Source organism: Lactuca serriola, chromosome 2 (genome assembly GCF_051521515.1).
Source record: "Lactuca serriola cultivar US96UC23 chromosome 2, Lser_US96UC23_V15, whole genome shotgun sequence".
Lineage (NCBI taxonomy): Eukaryota > Viridiplantae > Streptophyta > Magnoliopsida > Asterales > Asteraceae > Lactuca > Lactuca serriola.
In genome coordinates this window covers 157,957,211-157,975,176 of record NC_136409.1, presented here as the reverse complement: position 1 = coordinate 157,975,176, position 17,966 = coordinate 157,957,211, and positions in this window count along the sequence as shown.

Genomic DNA, 17,966 nt, shown 5'->3' with positions numbered 1-17,966 from the left:
CGGTGAGTCAAGGAAGAAAAAAGGGAGAAGGGAATCGGGAATAGCAACGGTTGAGGGTGTTTGGGTGGTGCTTCGACAAGAGGAGGGTGAGAATTTGTGAAATCGTTGGTTCCTCCTTCCCTTCCTTCATCGAAGGTCAAAACGAGAGAGAGAGAGAGAGAGAGAGAGAGAGAGAGAGGGGAGAGAGAGAGAGATGAGTATTTTCTTTTTTTTTCTTTTCTTTTTTAGATTTTGTAATATAAAACAGAAAAAAGAAAACACCAAGGGCAAAATCGTCATTTTATAAAAACAACATTTGTAATCGGTTAGCGTAGGTTTTAAGAGTTAAATTGCAAAAATAAAAATCATGGATGACTTTTTCGTTAATAAGGTTAAAGTTTAAAAACTTTTCTAGATATTTTTTTATATATACTGAATTTTTTTGAAGAAAAATTATATTTATTTATTAAAAAACTCAAAATAATGATATTTTTTTATGAAAAACACAATAATGATAATTCATATATCATTTTTGGATTTTTTTTATTCTCTTTAATAAATATGGTTACTAATGTCATAAAGACCATCTATACTATATATAACTTAAAAGAACTTTGTTGATTTGTCGCAAGAAGTGCATATTTTCTAAGCCAATTACTACTTTATTGTTGAATTTTTAGGTCTTGGGTGTAAAACGTTTACCATAAAACTACAGCTTACCGAAAATCTTTTCACAATCGAACGACGCCTTAGAAAATAAAGTTTTATCAGGGTTTGTTATTCCTAAATAGAACTCTGTTATACACACTACGTGGCCTAGAGATGCACTACTTATGACAAGTCAACAAAACTCCATTTTTATGTTCATTAATGCCTCACATCTGTCAATTTTTTCATTTTAACATTTTATCAGGTTCTATACCCTCTTTGTCGGCCATCATTACAATAAAAGCCCTCATATTTAAATATCACCACCACCACACTCCGTCACCACTACCATCATTTGCCACCAACAACATCATCTTCACCACAAAACACAGGTACCCCCCATCAACACCATCTCCGAATCACCTTCTGAGTTCTTCATCTTTGACCAACCATCATCACCATCGTTCACTTACTATTATTTCTCTTCACAACTTGATAAAAATCCCAAAATGATAAAACCTACCTATTTGTGAGACATTAATGAACACAAATTAGGACATATGATATAACCTCACATTTCATGTAAATATGAGGGCTTTATGACAATAACCCTAATACACGAGCTACAATACTTATGAAAACACATGTTAAATATAATTAATAAGACTTTTGTTGATTTTTCATAAGGAGTGTGTTTCTAGGCCATATATATCATGGAGCTCAATTTATGAATTATATTTAAATGATACATTTATAATTGTAGTAATGGTATTTACTAAAGAGAATCATAAAAAAAATCCCAAAAATGATATACAATTGATCATTATTGTGTTTTTTAATAAAAAAATATGATTTTTTTAATGAAAGGGATGTAGATGTTATCTTTATTTTATGATTTTTAATAAATAAATATAAGATTTCTTCAAATAAATTTAGTATATATACAAAAGAAAAATCTCCAAAAAAGTCCTTAAACTTTAACCCTATTAACGAAAAAATCATCAAAGAGTTTTTTTTATAGCAAAATTAACCCTTAAAAGTGACACTAATCGGGTAAAAGGGTTGTTTAGCACGTGTTTACCGGTTTCAATAGTTAAACTGCAAAAGAAAAAAAGAAATCAGTGATTACTTTTTTGTCATTAGAGCGAAAATGTAAGGACTTTTTATTATTATTATTATTATTATTATTATTATTTTTGCAGATTTCCCTAGTTTTTGCAATTTACGAATATTTTTATGGTTTGTAAATTTTTTTAATCTTATGTAATTTAAATTTAGAGATTTTCTTAAAAGTTTTCATTTTCAAATAGAAAAATAAATCTCTGATTCCCCGCTAGAGATCCCTGGTCCCCATTAGAGATGAGGATGAAGATTGAAATAAGGATTCTAGGATGGGGATAGGGATTGGGGTCCCTACTATTCTCCGACCCCATTTCTATATCTATTCTTAATGCATTGACCACAAGAAAACCCGTGGCACATACTCTCGTTCCTTCAACTCCCGATCTCTCCTTACATCTCATCCCATTTCCTTATGCTCGTAATCTCACCATCATTGTATCTAGATCATCATTCCTTCCATAGAGGAATAGATAGTTGTTCCTTCAGGGATGTATGTGTGGGTATCACATCGGAAACTCCTAGGAAAACATCTCTTTGAATCCAGTTGTTCCTCTCTGGAATACCAAAGATTAGTTCAGAAGATGCTCGAACCACTCAGGTTGAGTGTCCGTGGAATGGTTGGTTAACTCGTTGTACTGATTTCTATCTTTAGCAGGGGAAGAGTTGATGTTTATCTATCAACCAACCTTAAGGTGTGGTGGATGCATCTTCATATGAGCTTTGTTTAGTAGTTGAGATTGCTGAGGGTCTTCAAATTGTATCAATTGATGGTTCTTTGGGGTGCATAGATCTTACATCAAGGGTGGAATGATGGATTTTTTTTTTAATTTTTGGTTAAGGATCAGAGCAGCGTTGTTCATTTTTCAAAAATGGGCCTCAGATCTATACAAGATCCGATTTGGTAAGACGTGTCGGTAGGATTGGTAGGGGTGTCGATTTGATCGTGGTCCTGGCAACATTCATGTCAAATTTGGAGTTTTCTTCAAGTATGAAGTTAATAATTTGTTTGGCTAACTAAGAATGGGATATTTCTTTGAGTTTAGAAGGTTTATGGTAGGGTTGTTTATTGATATGGATTGGGAGCACAAGTTGGAAATCTTGGGGTCTTGTAGCTATGGATTTGCAATCGTATAAGAAAATGGATATTGGAAAGTAAGATGGTGGTGGGTAAGTAGAGGTGGGGTAGGATTGCTATTATTTTTCTTTTTCTAATTTTTTTAATTAAAGAAAAATATAAACTTAATTAAAAAGATTATATAAGTCGATCTATGTGGGTGAGAGACCAACCATAATAGAAATTGAAACCACATGGACCTTCCATGAAACATAAAAAAGTTAGGGACTAAAATTGATATTCCTAGAAACCATAAGGACCATTTATGAAGATTAGTAGTCTTTCTGAAGGCTGTTAAGATCAGGATCCTACGTAGGATTGTTTTTGGGTTTGCAAGACCAGAATCCTAAGATCGGGATCAGGATCCTATGATCCCACTGAAAATGATATAATTATAAGTTTAAAACATGAAATATATATTCACCAATCACTTTACTGTTTATTGTTCTTCATACGAAACATAATCAACGAGGGTATGAAGCGTAATCATCGGTTTATATTTCATAAAATATGCAGTGGATGAGATTATTCTTGATTGACATGTAGGTATGGAGACCGGGTCAATCAACAAAGGAGTAAAGAAAAGAAAAATCATATTACAAATTTTCAATTTTCATAGAGTGGTATGATGGGATTGGATCTTGATCTGATCCTACGATCCATTTTGTGATCTTACATATAAAACGATCTATTATGATCTGACACGACTTATTTAGGTAGGATCTTAAGATCTTACGGTCCTACGATCAGGATCAGGATCTTAACAACCTTGTCCTTCTTTTATATATTTTTTTAACAGTTGAATTTTTATTGATTAAATTTAGCAAACCACGAATGAAAAGTAATTACAAATGAATAGCCAAAATAGGGTTTGAAAACCATGACACCCAACTAACACTTACTTTTGTATTCCTATCGACAACCAATTGTATAAAGTCAACCAAACTCCCGATCAACATATTTCGTCTAACATTATGAGGACCAAAAAGAATTCCATTTCGAAAGTTGCAAATAGACCACCACATAGTCATAACTATTGATTCTAATGTCAATGATTTCATACTAGACATCTGAACCGAGTCTAACCAAAGGATAACATATTCAATCACAATGAAACCTGAGATAATAATATCCCACCATCTGCCCACAAAATTCAAAATGTCTAACATCGCTTTCACAATAAACTAAAAGATTTCCAATATCCTCCAATTCCAAATTACAAGAAGCACAAAACAATATGGGAATATCAATACCTTTTGCATCCAAATTTAATCTAATTAGAAGCCTATTAAGATGACAATTGTAATGTCTCAAAAATAACGATACAAAATTTTATTTTTAAACCATTAATTCTGTACAATCATTTGTTCCAAAACCCATAAGAGTGAATTGTATTTTCCAAACATCACGGTAAAACAAATATAATAGTGCGGAAAAGCCATCGGGAATGTTATGCAGTCAATCCAGGCATTTCCCTTTGAAACTGGAATTACCTGAAAAATCTTAAACCACAAACTATAAGCACAAAGCTTAGTGAGTTCCCCAAAATACCACATACCATACATAACATTGTGTCCCGCCCATATATCCGTCCCCACCCAACATACGAACGAGCCCCACCCAACATACATTGGACTGTCCAACATACATAATAGGCCCCACCCAACTTTCAAATAGGCTCCTCCCAACATACATGATAGGCCCAACCCAACATATAAATGGGGCCCGTCCAGCACACAATGCAAGAGTCAGAAAGACAACTAGCATCCTACACAGTATAGTGAGAAGACTCACCTTAACCCCAAAGATAAGATAAACCGCCCACTCGATCCGACGATGTCAAGCCTCCTCTTGCTGAACATATCCATAATAAAACCCTAATTAACAACTAAGGAAATGACTAACTCACAAAATGTCTAGGATCATAATTAAACCTCCTTTGGGCAAAAGAGCGTTTTACCCTTCCAGGACTAGAATCCAACCCACTTGACCAAGTATCCATTAAGACCTTTAGAAGAACCAACTTTGAGATTTTAAGCTCTTGAGGTTAAGGGATAAGTGCTTAATCCATTAAGCTGCTTTGGACGCTCACCATGGCACGGTGAGTGGTGGGTTGCTGCACGATGGTAGGTTTCAACAACGCCTGTTTTTCATTTTGTGACCAATGTACGGTCAAAGGGTTTGGCCGCAACGTGATGGTCGGGGATGGTTGACCATTGACTTTAACCGTTGACCGTTGACCTGTTGACCGGTTCAACTTTTGGTCAAACATTGGTAGAATTGAGTATTTGACTCAGGACTAGTCTCAGATTAGTTGTTCTGTAATTATTTTGTTGAGGCTGTTTGTTGAGTTTCTGCTGTTTAGCTCATGTGAGTATTCTCACTGTACTACAGGACACTGGGTGTCGTTATATGTTTTTTTGTCTTTGTGACTCTTGTTGATATGCTTGTATGATATATACATGTTGTGTTGAAACAAACCTATTGGCTGAAATCTGTCGTTGGGTTGAAACAAACATGTTTGATGCAATAGGTTATTCGGCTGAAACAAACCTGTTGGCTGAAAATAGGTCGTTGGGTTGCAACTAGACTTGACAAACGTGTCGTGTCGTTTCAGGTTCGTGTCGTGTCAAGACATTAAACGAGTTGAGATGGCTTGACCCAAACCTGACCCATTTAATTATTGTGTCATGTCATGTCAACCCTTTTATTTTCGTGTCGATTTCGTGTTGGGTTCCGAGTTAAGGTTTAGACCTTGTAAATATGTAGTAGTATGTCAGGTTGAAACATTTTAAATGTTGGAAAGTATGATACGGGGAGGCGAAAAGGAAAAACTAAGACACTAAAGGATGTAGAATGACAAAATTCATACTAAGTTTAAATGGTAAAAAGAAAAGAGTTAGAGCTTGGGAGCAAAGGGGATAGTTGGCGAGGATGAGTAAAATTAAGTCACTTTGAAAGTTTGAATTTTAATTTTAGTTCTTGAGTTTGGCGCACTACAAATCTATAATCTATAAGATATTTATAAAAATATGAAATTTAAAAAAAAAAGATATATAAATTAAACAATTGATATTCGAGCTGTGAGTCTTAACCCTAACCCAACCCGTTTAATTTTTGTGTCGTATCATGTCAACCCGTTTACTAAAACGTGTCGTAATCTCTGACCTAAACCCGCTAATTTCGTGTTAAGTTCGTGTCGGTTTGTCGTTTTGTAACGTCCCATTTTCCTGACCAAGTTTTTTTATTTTTGTTTAAGCAAAACTTACCAATTATAAATCCATTGTTGAGAAAACATTTATTCCAAATACATTTATTAAAGATCAGATTAATATTTAAAATGTGGAATCTTCATTGCTACTGATGAGTGTGTATAGTCACGCCTTTGCCTTCCCGAGATAACCCATGATACGTGAAACAATACACAACTGGGTAAGCACAAAACTTAGTGAGTTTTCCCCAAAATACCCTATACGATAACATACAAACATGGATCGTGTCCACTTAGCCATCATGCTGGAATACCCTCGAGTCCACAACCATCCGGATGGATTACCCCTGAGCCCATAGTTTGAGTCTGGTTGCCTTTCAGCTCCACAATTCATACTTGGTTTGCTCCCAAGCACACATCATAAGTTTGGCTTGCCCTTCAGGCCCACATCTTATGTCTGGCTTGCTCATAGGTTTGTTGGCTACCGCACAAAGTAGTACCACCTCAAACCAACCATACTATGTCGAAAAATAAACAATCAAGGCTCACGTAGGCCCACAATACAGGAAAACAACAATCATACAGATCACTACCGCTTACTAGTCCTTGCACCGCACACTATCCCGCTACCATCTAACCTCCATGAAGTGTGTAGCTACAAGTAACCAGAGGTGAGATTGCCACCCGAATGATGATCCTACTTTAGAGCCACAACCAAACAAGGAACATGAAAGAAAGCCTAGATCAAGAGTTCTCAGGCTATCCTACATGACCACATACAGTACCTAGGTCATTCCACAAGGTGATAACCAACAAGTACAGATAAACATATAGTTCTACAAATCACTACTATGTAGCAACATCCTATATACCAGGACATAGATCTAACCGATCACTACAACATAGCAACATACTCAATACCATGATACATATCTAACAACATAACAACCTACTAAATATCAACAATCTAAGGAATGCATAATCATAGAGACTCATAGGTGAGATAGACACCCAAACAGGTGATCCTACTCTAGAACCACAACAAAACAAGGGAAAAGTAAAAGAGCCTAGGTCAAGAGTCCTCAGTCTATCCTACATAACTATATACAATCCCTAAGGCATCCCTCTACTAACAAATAACCAAAACTAGTGGGTCAGCGTTGGTGTCTTTGATCCACGGTACAATGAGGCAAAACTCACCTGAATCAAAGAACTCTGAACACTGCGATACAGTCCCTTTTCAGCGTTGCTCGTTCCCACGAATCCACTAACACCAAAACCAGATAGAATCTCAATCAATAGCCCAAAATCCACAAGTTTGACTCAAAGTCAATTTTTAGCAAAAAGTCAACGGTCAACAAAAGTCAACAGACAAACCCTCACGACGTGAACATCTATGGCCTCACGTCGTAATCTACTACAAGACAAATTAGTTGGGTCTTACAATCCTCACGACATGACATGCATCTTCCTCATGTCGTGAGAATTTGTCTATACCATTTTGATAAAAAAAACCTCTTAAAGCCATTAATCCATCTTTTCCAGGAGGCTTCCTAATACTCCTAGGGTCATAAAAATCGATGATTTAAGGTCTTGTATGTCCAATACAAGACTTGAGCTCAAACCAGGTCATTCATGAAGAAAAAGTATGTAACATCTTAAATTTCAGAAGTATGATTTAAAGAATGAAAGTGCAATTTGAAGAAGGGACTCGACGAGTAGGCTCGTTTACTCGCCGAGTTGGAGCGGGGTTGGGTCGCAGATTAAGTGACCAACTCACCGAGTCGGAAGCTGGGACTCGACGAGTTGGTGCTGAAAGGAGAAAACCCTAATTTTGGGGGTTGTACCCTATATAAAGGGTGTTATGTCCCTTCCTCAGCCTCCATATCACCCTAGAGAGCTTGTAAACCCTAGATTTCGTGTGAGCTTCCATCATTTGAGAGAAAATAGCTTTGGAGGAGGGAATCTTTGAAAGGAAGTTGAAGATCAAGAGGGTTGCTTCAAAGGAGTGGTGTAGATCCGAGATATACTTCAGTTTGTGCTCATCTTGGAGGTAATGAGCTGTTATCTTCCCTCCTTTGCATCTAGATCGATTTTTGTTATGAGATTTTGGGGTTTTATGGTTGTTTGAGATCTATTTCGGGTTTGGGGCTTAGATATGAGGTTGCCACTTCAGATCTAGTGTTGGGATGGTCCTAAATGTCGTAAAGCATCAGTTATTGAGCAGTTGGTGAAGCCCTTTTGTCTTAAAACCTAGCCCTAGAGTGTTTTGAGCCTAAACCTCCTTAGTTATACGTAAAGTTTGCAACTTTACGTAAGGAATAAGCCTTGGAAGAGTGGATCTACAGTTTGAAGTCCCTGCATGACTCAAAAAGCTTCTGATTGTATGTAGGAATGTATAGACTCGACGAGTCCTTCGAGTGGACTCGGCGAGTAGTATGAAGATTAGGAGGAACTCGACGAGTTGGATGAACAACTCAGCGAGTCTGTTGAAGTTTTCCTTGGACTCGGCATGTCAGGTCGCGAAACCCCGAACCCTTCGAGTTAAGACTCGAATCAGTGAGTCGGGTGGAGACTAAGTAAGCTGAACAAGACAGGACTCGGAAATCGGTGGACTCGGCGAGTCATGGGCTGACTCGGCAAGTCGAGTCGTGAATGGAAGGAATTTGAGCATATGAACTCGGCGAGTCAGTAGGAAGACTCGGCGAGTAGGGTTGACCTGGAAGGTTGACTTTAACCAGGACTTTGACTTTGACCAGAGTTGACTTAGTTGACTTTCGGAGGACAGTTAGACTAAGTGTTATATTGATATTGATAGCTCGGGGAGCTAGTGGAGCCGCAGTTCATAAGAGTTGTCAGGCAATAGCAGAGGGGTTTCAGCAAGTTCAGCAAGTGCAGGTGAGTTTCCCTTTTGTGTGAATGGGTCTACGGTCACAATTTCGGCCCATGTAGTTATGAGTAGGAAGACCCGGGGGTTAGCCCTAGGCACAGTATGCTAGTATGATATTCAGGACGAGGTCCAGCGTAGCGGGCGGGTGCCCAAGGGAATGGTTTGCATGATAGTTATACTTGTTGTCTGTGTGATACATGTATGTGCCTGGTAGAAAGGTGAGTGTGGGCGAGGTCCCGTATCTCACGGGCAGCAGAATATGGACGGTGTTCCATGTCTCATTAGCAGTAGAGTAGGGGTGCGACCCAGGTTAAGGAAAGAGTGAGTATGGGCCGAGCCCGTATCTCACTATCAGTAGGAGCGTGGACGGGGTTCCATGACTCATCAGTTGCAGGACATGGGCGAGGCCCAAGATAGGCGAGGCCTTTTGAACAGGATTCGGTAGTGTATGTTTAGTGTATGTGTTGCATTATGTTTATGTGTTAGTATATGTTGGTGGGCGAGGCCCAATGACAGACGAGGCCTAAGAGAAACAGATATGTATCCGAGCGGGGCTCGAAGCCAGGCGAGGCCTGGAACGGCGGGGCCGTTGTAGCGGGCGAGGCCCGAGGTACGGGCGAGGCCCAGAATAGCGGGCGTGGCCCAGTATGTGCAGTATGTGGTTATGCATGGTGTGTGGTAGGGTGGGGAACTCACTAAGCTTCGTGCTTACGGTTTTCAGTTTTGGGTTCAGGTACTTCCGGTTCGGAGGGAAGAGCTCGGGGTGATCGTATGGCACACACCATAGATTAGGCAGCATGGGAATGTTTTACTCTGATAACGAACATGTGTTTTGGAAATTTATACTCTGATTATGTTTTGGATTGATGATTTTGCTTTAAGTAATGTTTTATTAAAAGAAATTTTAAGTCTTGAATTTTGGGACGTTACAAAGTAGGTAATTTCTTAAGCATGGACTCAAACATCTTCCAAACTTCAGATCCATGACATATAAGCACCAACAGACCCTAAGGACCCATAAAGTTGCCAACTTTATGGAGTCCCAACAATCTAACTCTTAAGATCTTGGATAAATATGCATAAAAACTTAGATCTAGCAACAAGGAAACATAAATCTTGGACCTTGATTACTCACATTGGTTCAAATGTGTGTCTAAGGGTTGCAAATGAAACTTCCAAGATGAAACTATGCTTCCATGGTGATCTTTGTTGGATTAGTGTCTAAGCCCGTAACTATATTTGGTATGTACTTGACCCGGTTGTGCATGGTCCTTTTGGGTTGCCTTCTCCAAAGCAACTTGACAAGGTAATTTAAGGAGAGAGAGAGAGAATATTATGGTTTATTAATATATTATAAGCATAATATATTAGAGGATAAATCATATTTATTTAATTAGTATTGGTCATAAATTAATTAGGAATTAATTTGGTGACTAAAAGAGATTAATTAAATAAAGGGGTATAAACTGTCAAATGTATGATAGTTGAGTTTTGGGCTGGAGATCCTAATGGACTAAGGGGAGAACGAAATTATGATGGGGATCCATCATATTTTCGTCCAAGGCCTTATTCCAGAAGGTTCCTTGGGTTGCTTGGTGGCTAAGCTGTCCATTAGGGTTTAGACTGAAACCCTAGCAGTCTGCAAGCATAAATAATACCCCTAGGCTATGAAAATCGGCTACACTTGATTCTAAAAGAACCCTAGGGCTGATTTTAGCATCTCTCACCCTCTCTCATATTTCCTTCTTTCTTGTGGGGTTTGTGAACCATTAGAGGAGTTACAATTGTGACTCTAAGCTAAAGATCAAGAAGATTACAAGGATTCAAGCCACTTGAAAGAGGTAAAACACTTAGAGCTGTTTTCTTAATGATAATTTTGAATTATATATGATAGATCTAGGTTTGTAACTCTTGGATTCAAAGCATGTACAATAGAGAAACCTAGATCCAAGCATTAGGGTTTGTATGAGCACATAGGATTGTTCTTATGCATAAAACCCATCAGTGGTATCAGAGCCTTGATTGGTTTCAATTGAATGTGATGCTTTAACTATTTGCTTGCTAAAAATCATTTTTCTTGCTTCTGCCCGACTCAACTCGGCGAGTCAGTATCTGGACTCAACGAGTTTGTGCGTCAGGCAGAGGATATTTCGGGATTGAGTTGTTGTTTTGTCATGGATTTGATGCCTAAATCGTTTTTTGAAGTTAAAATCTGAATTTTACTTTAATTAAATGATTATCCCTGCCAAAACAATAGATAATTTCAAATCCTTTGAATATTGGTTGTTAATATGATAAATATGGATTATTTAACATTATTTGGTATTTATCTTATGACTAAAATTGGACTAGGTCAAATATAGATAATTATGAAATTAATTGTTTAATTTAAATTATTTGTTATTTGATCCCTTTTGTTTTGAAAAGTTCAAAACTTGCCCTCAAGTTTTGAAATTTGAAATTTGTGATTAAAAGTTTAATTTTGAATAATTTAAATTTCAAACCCTTAGAGTTTTACAAGTTTAAAATTCAACCCTATACTATTATATATTATTACAAGCTTAATATATATATATATATATATATATATATATATATATATATATATATATATATATATATATGTATAACTTAAAATGCTAGTCTTACCGTTAGTAAGCCTCATTCACGAAGCCAGTCTATAAGGTGGGTATAAGGTTGCTGCCTATAAAATGACGCTTAATGGGTGTACACTCACACCCACCGCTTGCTTGACTGGTGGAGGGTCGTTAGCCGAACGGGTAGGATAGGGCAACCCTCTCCTCATTAAAAGTATAATGTAAGATACAAAGTAACTACATGATTTACAAATTCCCAATCTTAGTTACTTTAGGGTAAAATGTGAAAAATGATGCTAATCCATGGAATTACACTTCGTACCCTTGTCAAACGTTGGTGGAGCGCGTGTGGTTAACCGACACACTAATTTGGGGATGACATTGGTAGCGAAGGGTGACTCGATGTTTGTCATAGATCAATGGAGCGTGTGTGGTTTACCGACACATTGATTAGGTGATAGAGACATTGAGTGCACCATGTTGATTTGCATGGTTATTCACAACTTGTTTGCGATCCTCGGTATCCCAGTCGCAAATTTGAAGTGCACATCAAGATTTAAACATGCCATTGAAAAGTTCAATGAATCTAAAAAATCTAGGAGTTTTCAATACATTTAAAACCTAAATCTCTTTTTCGTTTTTCATGGTGAGAATTGGTGAATCATCATTCACTTACCTTCAAATTATTTACTTTTAGAGTACGGCATCCCTTTCTAAGTTGTAAATAATGTTGTTGGATCCTAGCCCTAATTTCTCATTTGGGTGTTTAATTAGGGATTCATTTCTAATCAAACATTGTTCCCTTCTTTTTCAGAAGTCTGCAACCAACAACAACAATGCTTCTGGGTCATTCTCGTTGATGAACCTGTGTCAGAAAGTGACATTTGATGGGTCAAACTTCAATGAGTGGATGAGGTATATTCGCATGATCACACGCTACCAGGACAAAGAATATGTCCTCGATGAAAAGATTGAAAAGATCATCCCAGATGTTGCTACTCCAGAAGAGTTGGCCGCCTTTGAGGCCCACGAGCGTGATGCCATGAAAGTTCACTGCATCATGTTGGCCACCATGAACCTCGAACTCTAAAAGTCCTATGAGGACATGTATCCGTATGAAATGCATTAGGATTTGCTGGACACGTATCACCAGAGCGTGAGGCAAGAGCGCTATGAGATCATTACTAACATGATCACTGCTAAGATGGGGAGTGGAGAATCCCTAACCTCTCATTTGCAGAAAATGCAGAGGTATGTTGATCGTCTTCTCAAACTTAATGTTTAGTTTGATGAGGATTTGGCTATCAACATAATCCTCCACTCCTTGCCCTCCTGCTACAACCAGTTTAGGATGACCTACCACATGAATAAGGAAGAGGTCTCCTTGAGCAAGCTCCAAGGACTTTTGAGGACTGCTGAGAGCAACCTCAAAGACAAATATGTTGCATCTTCCCCTGCTGTGGCTGCTCCTGTGATGGCAATAAGTCAAGGAAAGGGTAAAAAGAGGAAGGCTCCATGTAAGATCCACCAAAAGGGGAAGCCCCATGATGGTTCATCCTCAAGTGGGACCAAAGCAGGCCCTGCTAAACCCTCCTCCGATCCCAAGGAAGAAGAGTGCTTCTATTGTCACCAAAAGGGCCACTGGAAACGAAGCTGCCCTCAGTATCTGCAAGATATAAAGGATGGGAAGATTAAGCCCATCTTTGCAGGTATGTATTCTATTAAATATAATAACTCATCATTTGCTACTTCATGGGTTATTGATACAGGGTGTGGTTACCACATTTGTTCTAATATGCAGGGCCTAAAAAGAAGTAGGGAGGTGGAACATGGAAAGATGAACCTGATTATGGGTAACAGAAGATCGTCGCCTGTGACCAAAGTCGGTGTTTATTCTTTAGTGTTGAGTAATGGGTTAGGGATAGATTTAAACAATTTCTATTATTCGCCAGATATGGCAAGAAACATTATTTCATTTCATGGGTTGTTTAGACAAGGTTTTGGATATTCTTTTGATAATAGTAATGGTTCTATTAATGTTTATTTGAATGGTGTCTTTTACTTCAATGCGTTACCTTGTAATGGGATTTATGAATCTTTGATGGTTGTTGATAATTTAGGAAATAATGTTTTGAATATTGATTCGTCTACTAGTCTAGACAAAGCATGCTTGTGGCATTGTCGCCTTGGCCATGTAAACAAGAAACACATAGCCCAACTCCAAAAGGATGGAGTGTTGGAGTCATTCGACCTTAGGGACGATGACACGTGTGAATCTTGCTTACTTGGGAAGATGACCAAGTCACCCTTTACTGGCACTTGTGAAAGGGGTGAGGTTCTATTGGATCTCATACACACCGATGTGTGTGGGCCCTTTAGATCCACCACAAGGGATGCTTGCCACTTCTACGTGACTTTTACAAATGATTATAGCAGATATGGATATATCTACTTAATCAAGAAAAAGTCGGAAACCTTTGAAAATTTCAAAGAGTTTAAGAATAGAGTGGAGAATCAGCTGAGCAAGAAAATCAAGATGCTTCGGTCAGACCGAGGAGGAGAGTACCTAAGTCTTGAGTTTCACGACTATCTAAAAGAATGCGGAATTGTTTCGCAATTGACGCCTCCGAGGACGCCACAATTTAATGGTGTGGCTGAGAGACGTAATCGGACCTTGTTGGACATGGTTCGTTCTATTATGACCAATAGCTTTCTGGGGGTATGCCTTAGAGACTGCCACCCATTTCCTTAACTTAGTTCCCACCAAGAAGGTTACCAAGACTCCTCACAAGATGTGGACATGGAAAGCTCCCTCTTTGGTATCAAGGTTTGGGGTTGTGAGGCTTTCGTAAGACGAGAGACTCACGACAAACTCGAACCTCGTAGTGAGAAGTGTTATTTCATCGGCTATCTGCAGAAGTCTTTTGGCTATCTTTTCTATAGACCGAGTGACAATGTTGTCTTCATTGCTAGAAGAGGAGTTTTCCGAGAAAGGGAATTGATAAGCCAAGAATTCAGTGGGAGGCAAATTGAACTTGAAGAGATTCAAGATGAAAGCGATGAAGGAACCTCTGACACTGGCACTCAACCTGAGGAGGAAACTCCTGTTGAACCTGTTGACGAGTCCTTACTTCTTCGACGTTCCACTAGGGCTAGTGTTCCACCCCATTTTTATGGATTTCATATTACTACTGAAGGGTATACATTTATTAGTGATAGTACACTAGTAAATTTGGACAAATGTAGCAGCTACAAGGAAGCCATGGCAGGCCCGGAGTCTGCTAAATGGAAAGAGGCGATGGACAGCGAGATTCAGTCCATGTACGACAACCAAGTTTGGAATTTTGTTGATAATGTATCGGGTCGTAAGACAGTCGGGTGCAAGTGGATCTTCAAGAAGAAGACGGACATGGATGGGAAAGTGCATACTTATAAAGCGCGATTGGTTGCGAAGGGCTTTACTCAAACTCCCGGAGTTGACCATGATGAGACCTTCTCACCAGTTATAAAGATAAAGTCTATTAGGGTAATGCTTGCAATAGCTGCGTTTCATGATTATGAAATATGACAGATGGACATGAAAACTGCTTTCCTTAATGGAAAGTTGGCTGAGGATGTTTATATGAATCAGCCAGAGGGTTTTGTCGATGCGAAGCATCCAAATAGATTATGCAAGCTTGAGAAATCCATTTATAGATTAAAACAAGCGTCTCATAGATGGAATCTTTGTTTTGACGAGAAAGTTAAAGAGTTTGGCTTTCTGCGAAGCGAAGATGAATCTTGTGTATATGTCAAAGCCAGTGGGAGTAGAGTGAGCTTCCTCGTATTGTATGTCGACGACATACTACTCATAGGAAACGATGTCCCAACCTAGTAGGAGGTCAAGTCCTGGCTTGGGAAATGTTTCGCTATGAAGGACCTCGGAGAGGCTGCTTATATTCTGGGAATAAGAATAGTAGGAAACAGGGAAAAGAGATTGATAAGACTCAGTTGGGATACATACTTGGATAAGGTACTAAAGCGTTTTAGTATGGAAAATTCCAAGAAAGGGGAGTTGCCAATCCAAAGCAATACCAAGCTGAGTAAGACTCAGAGCCCGAGTACAGAGGAAGAGATAGCTGATATGAGCCGAGTAGCTTACACTTTTACAGTAGGCTCTATCATGTACGATATGACTTGTACTCGCCCTGATGTGGCCTTCGCTTTGAGCATGGTCAACAGATATCAGGGGAACCTTGGTAGAGCCCATTGGATTGTAGTTAAGAATATTCTTAAGTACCTACGAAGGAACAAGGAATGGTTTCTAGTCCTTGGTGGGAGTGATGACTTAAGGTTACGAGGGTACAGTGACGCTAGTTTTCAGACGGATCGGGATAATTACCGATCTCAGTCAGGCTGGGTCTTTACCCTAAATGGAGGAGCAGTGACTTGGAAAAGTTCCAAGCAGGAGACCGTAGTTGATTCAACGTGCGAATCAGAGTGCATTGCGGCGAGCGAAACATCAAAGGAGGCTATATGGTTGAAGAACTTCATTGGAGACCTTGGAGTTATGCCATCCATAAAGGAGCGATGGAAATTTTCTGTGATAATGAAGGAGCAGTTGCCTTGACCAAGGAACCGAGAGATCATAGTAGATCTCGACATATCGACGAAAAATACCATTTTATCAGACATCGGGTAGAAGAGGGACTCCTCGTTGTGAAGAGGGTATCATCAGAAGAAAACCTAGCAGATCCCCTTACGAAGGGATTGAGTAGCGTCAAACACTTGCAGCACGCTAGGAGCATTGGGCTGAAGGATGATATAAGTTTGGATTAGATAGGAAACGTGTAATAGATAGTTTGTACTTGACATTTGATGAATAAATAAAATTGTGTTAGTCATGAGTAAAGCTGCTATCTTGTGTTGGTTATTTATCTATTGTTTCAATTTTGCATATTTTGACTTCCTGAATGCTAGGATTATTCAAACAATCCACAGTCGATCATATTTTGGAAGTAGACATGAATAAAGATGTAACGTCCCAAAAATCCGAACCAAAAAATTTCTTTAAATCATTACCAAAGCCATATTCATAAAAACATATCATGAGTCATAACGTGAATTCAGAGTATCATTTCCAAAACATATTTTCATTATCAGAGTAAACATCCCAGGCTGACTAATCAATGGTGTGTACCATGCGATCACCCCGAGCTCTTCCCTCCACTACTGGAACTACCTGAAACCAAACTGAAAACCGTAAGCACGAAGCTTAGTGAGTTCCCCAACCTACCACATACCTTGCATAAGCACATACAGCACATACTGGGCCACGCCCGCTACCTCGGGCCCCGCCGCTCCAGGCCCCGCCTGGCTTCGAGCCCCGCTCGGAATACAGATCTGTTTCACTTAGGCCTCGCCTGTCACCAGGCCTCGCCCGCTAACATATAATATCACATAAACATATCATAACACATAAGCTAAACATATATTAATGAATCCTGTCCTAAGGCCTCGCCTATCTTGGGCCTCGCCCTTGTACTGTTACTGATGAGTCATGGCACATACAAGTATCACATAGACAACAAGTATACTCTATCATGCAAACCATTCCTTAGGCACCCGCCCGCTATCAATGGACCTTGGTCCTAAATATCATCCTGGCATACAGTGCCTAGGGCTAACCCATGGGTCTTCGTACTCATATCTAGATGGGTCGGCATTGTGGCCTTAGACCCATTTACACAAAGGGAAACTCACCTGCACTGTTGAACTTGCTGATAACTCTCTTGCTGCTGATCGACAATTCTCCGAACCGCTGCTCCACTAGCTCCCCGAGCTACCAATATAAATATACATATCACTTAGTTCCAAAATGAACTCTAGAAACCAAACTGAGTCAACTTTGGTCAAAGTCAATCTTTCTGGATGACTCTACTCGCCGAGTCAGTCCTTTGACTCGTCGAGTACATATACTCAAAACTCTCATAATGCGATGAGTCACCCCAAGACTCGTCGAGTTCAACGATCTCTGAATCCCATCCTGTCCAACTCACTGGGTCACCATTCAACTCACCGATCTGAGCCTTAACCAGAAAAGGTTGAGGTTCTACGATCCGACTCGGCGAGTCCAAGAACAGACTCGCCGAGTCCATGACAATATTCAACAGACTCGCCGAGTTGTTCTTCCAACTCGTCGAGTTCCTGCCTATCTTCATCCAACTCGCCGAGTCCACCAATGTGACTCGCCGAGTAGCTTCAGTTCTTAATCCATACAATGGCTTTTCGAGCCATGCAGGGGCTCCAACTCATAGATCCACCCTTCCCAAGTCTATTCCTCACGTAAAGTTGCAAACTTTATGTGAAACCAAAGAGATATGGGCTTAAAACACTCTAGGGCTAGGTTTTGTGACCAAGGGGCTT